The 4,011-nt window shown below is 52.3% G+C and overlaps 1 long non-coding RNA gene across 1 annotated transcript; it reads left to right on the top strand.

The window, feature by feature from the left end:
• Positions 1–1,533: 1,533 nt before the first annotated feature.
• Positions 1,534–4,011, top strand: LOC109559837 (uncharacterized). Its single transcript, XR_011566851.1, has 2 exons — positions 1,534–2,290; positions 2,528–4,011. It is a non-coding gene; the product is annotated as an uncharacterized lncRNA (long non-coding RNA).

Genomic DNA, 4,011 nt, shown 5'->3' with positions numbered 1-4,011 from the left:
TCATATAAACTGTCTGAGCTTCAGCTTCCTCATGTCTAAAATAAGGGTACTGGATCAGATGTGTTATTCTGGACTCGAAAGTAATAACAAGACCCCAAGTTTGTAAGCACATGCTACACCAGGCGGGACTGGCCATGCAAAATGAAAGCATGGGGCTCTTTGTTCCAGAATTATTAAGAATTTCAAGACAGCAAGAGCAGAACATTACATTAAATGTGGGACCCTCTGCCTTCCGGGTGCAGGACCCTTGGGAGCCCTCAAGTTGCATGCTCATGAAGCTGGCCCCAGTGCCAAGCACTGCTGTGTAATTATAGAGGTACTAACTTATTCAGTCCTCATAGCGACCTTATGAGGTCGGTACGGAGGAGGAAACCAAGGCAGAGAGAGGTTAAGTAACTGTCCAAGGTCACGGTTTTTAATTGGTGGGGCTGAGGAAACTTACACCTGTTGGTTGAGGTGGTTGGGAGACCCACACTGGAAGCATGGTTCCCTCCTGCAGGAGGACTTCCTGGTGGCCTCTCAGCGGGGCCACACCCATTCCTTCCTCAGTGAGCTTGTCTGCGCCGGTGCTGCTGCCTCGGTTCCCCTTTCTACCTTCCCCAGTTCTGAGGTGTACACTTCTTTCAAGGCTCAGGTCCAGCCCCTGTTCTTCCCAGGGGCTTCTGGAGCAGAGAAGCCACCCACATCGTCTTTCCCTAGATTCTCTCAGTTCCCTGTGTAGAGTCAGGCCCAGCCCAGGCCTGGCCATAGGGACTGTTCATAGCTTCAGAGCCCTGACTTAACCCTCACTTACACTCCTGAGGCTCACTGATCATACGAGGTTGGAGAGAAAACTTCTTTAAATCTCTCCCCACAACCATATGACAGCTTGTGATACAGCCTGTCTCCCCCACCAGACTGGGGAGGCCTTGAGGGCAGATACTATAACTGAAGGACATAGAGAAGATTGTCTTTGGTGTTTAAAACTCTCTTGAAAGAGTTCTTTCTAGGCTCTGGACATTTTCCTGGAATGTCTTGCCTCCGTCTCCCCTCTCTCATTCACTCTTCAAGTGTTGGTTCAGAGATCACCTCCTCCTCCAGGAAGCCTTCCATGACCTCTACCCCCAGGTTGAGTTAAGTGCTTCCTTTGGGCTGCTACACCCGCTTTTCTTCTCCATCATCACGCTTGCCTTCTGTGTCCATCTTCTACACGTGGTTATCGACACCTTGAGGGCAGAGACCAAGTCTCTCTTATTACAGTGCCTGGGACACAGGAATTTCTCAGTAAGTTTGTTTGAACTAACAGATGAACAAAAGCAAATGTTAAACCCATGTTGGTTATTATGCCCCTCAGCACAGGGCTGGGCACCTTATGTAAAAGTAAGGACACTTACACAAACTTATGAAATGAGTGAAAACCAACAACCCCAGAATTTTTGTTAGGAAGGGGGCTCAGTGGCAGCAACCTTGTTGGGGGTTGGGGAGTCCTCCTGGCGGAACAGTGGCAAAGCAGTGAAGAATCGCAGTGGTGACAGTTGGCAGTTAGAGCTGGGAAGTGGGAGGAAAGTGGCCCTGGCCAGGGGTCCACCTGACTTGCAGGCCAAATCCAGTCACTGCCTATTTTTGCACAACTCTTGAGCTGAGAATGATTTTTACATTTTTTTAAAGGGGGTGGGAAAATGAAAAGATGGGTAATATTGTGACACGCAAAAATAATACAAAATTCAAATTTCACGGTCGACAAAGTTTCCCTGGAAAGCCACCCCACTCTCAATCACAGTGCTTTCAGGCTTTACTACTGCAGCGGTTGTGGTCGTCACCGACCCCCTATCCCCCATGTCCTGAAAGCCTAGAACATCTACTCTGTGGCCATTTATAGGAAGTTTGCTGAGCCCTGGCCTCTGCCTTCTTCGTCTGCCCCAGGAGGATCGCGAGGCGCTGCGAGCGGCCGCCAGGGGTCAGCATCGCCCCGCGGAGCCTCACCCGGGAGCTGCTTCCGGACCTGCAGCCTCCCGTCCTGCGCCGCGACCCACGCCGGCCCTGGGGCTCCTCCCGGTCCATGCCCGGGAGACGCCGGCTGTTGTCGTGGCCGGCAAGTGCGCGGAAAGGGTTAGAAGGAAGCTGAGGAGGGCCAGGAGCGTCATGGAGGGTTCGGGACTGGCCCGGAGGTTCGGCGGGCCTGTCTGATGTCCTATTTCCTTGGTTTGGGTTTCATTTGTATTTTATATAGGAAGGAGTCGCCAAAAATTTTTTAAAAATTTTTACCCCAAACTAATCGGTCAAGAAAGGTTTGGGACTTTTGCACAACCAGGTAAGACGGTGGCCCTCTTGCAGGCTTGCAAGTAACAAATGCCAAGAGCTGGGGTGGGGGAGGGGTGAGAGGGCACCGAGGAGCTCTGGCCCTGAACAGAGGGTGCCACGTGGCATCTCTGGAACTTTTCTTACTTTGAGAACCTTGACCTGGAAACTTCTTCCAGGTGAACCAGCCTTTAATTCCACGTGCCAGCTGCATAGTGTGCTCACTCAGTCGTGTCTGACTCTTTTGCAGCCCCAGTAATTGTAACCCACCAGGCTCCTCTGTCCGTGGGATCTCCCAGGCACAGGAATACTGGAGTGGGTTGCCTTTTCCTCCAGAGGATTTTCCAGACCCAGGGATCCACCCTCTTCTCCTGTGTTTCCTTGCCTTGTCAGGCGGATTCTTTGCCGCTGAGGCACCTGGGAAAGCCTGTGTTGGGCCAACTACTCACCATTGAAAGTGGCCATTTTCCCAGGAGGGAGCAGGGGAAAACATCAAGAAGAGAATGTTCCATAAGGGAAATGCTCCCCCTGCCCTCCACCCTCCGAGTCACACACCACCAGAGGCATCAGCCCTTCCGGAGCTCCCCATCTATCTTGGCCATTGAGCTGAGCGCTTCACTCCGCCTGGTACCAAGAGTATCCCCGTCGTACTCGGATGGATGTGGAGCAGCTTGCTGGGTCATTTAGCTGATGCGTGCCAGAGTGGGGAAGCCTGCCCCCTCTGCTCTGTCCTCTCACTGCCAGAGCCTCAGTGAAGATGACAGCAAGCAGGATGGGTCCCCATGCTAAATCTGCGAGGGACTCCCTTGCTCATCATTCATCCTCAGGCCTGGCACGCGGTAAATATCCACTGAATGAACAGATGAATAAAGCCTTCCAGGTACCACGTGAAATGCCTTTCCTTGTCCAATCGCCCAGCTTCCAAGACTTCCAGGAGGAGATGAGCCAGGGAGTCCAGCTGCTCCTCGGGAAGTGAGGCCCCCAGGCATGGTTCTTGGCTCTTAGCGTGGGATGGGATGTGCTCTTCCCATGCTTGTGCCCAGAGGACTGTGGCCTCTGTGGCCATGCTGCCTGTTCTTGCCTTTCCTCCCTTCCTCCTCCAGGCTCCCCAGGCATTTGCTGGCTTCCGTAACAGGTCCTAGCGGGTCCATGTCGTAACATGGACATTTGTCCCTGGAGCTGCTTTCTAGTGGCTGCAGACAAGTGGCTATCAGTTGAAGAGACCATGGGATGCAGTGACAATGCCCTAGGAGGGTCTGAATAACCAGATTCGAGCCCTTCCCATGACTTGTTGGATGGCTGTGGACACATTTCCTCACCTCAAAGCCCATCTTCTTCTCTGCTTTTGTGTTAGCCTTTGCAAGAAGCACGCAGACAGGGTCATTCCTGAGCAGCCAGAGAGGCCTGGAGACCTGGGCAATTGGGAAATGAAGACTGTCCACTGAGGACACATGCTGAAAGGAGAAGCCTTCCCAGAGGCTTGGATCAGGAAGGACTCCAAAGTCCTTAAGAAATTAAATCCTGTTTGGTTTCCCTGTCCGGTCTCAGGAGTCAGGAATAAGACTGAAAGGTCAAAGGAACTTCACTGGTGGTCCAGTAGTTAAGACTTTGCTCTTCCAACACAGGGGACACAGGTTCAATCTCTGGTGGGGGAACTAAGATCCCACATGCTGTGCGTCAGAACCAAAAAAAAAGACTGAAAGGTCATGATCAACTCCAGAGCCTCTGACACCA

The sequence above is a fragment of the Bos indicus genome, chromosome 5 (assembly GCF_029378745.1).
Source record: "Bos indicus isolate NIAB-ARS_2022 breed Sahiwal x Tharparkar chromosome 5, NIAB-ARS_B.indTharparkar_mat_pri_1.0, whole genome shotgun sequence".
In the NCBI taxonomy this organism is placed as follows: Eukaryota; Metazoa; Chordata; class Mammalia; order Artiodactyla; family Bovidae; genus Bos; species Bos indicus.
Note: the sequence above shows the minus strand (reverse complement) of the source record. Positions and strands in the feature narration are given on the sequence as shown.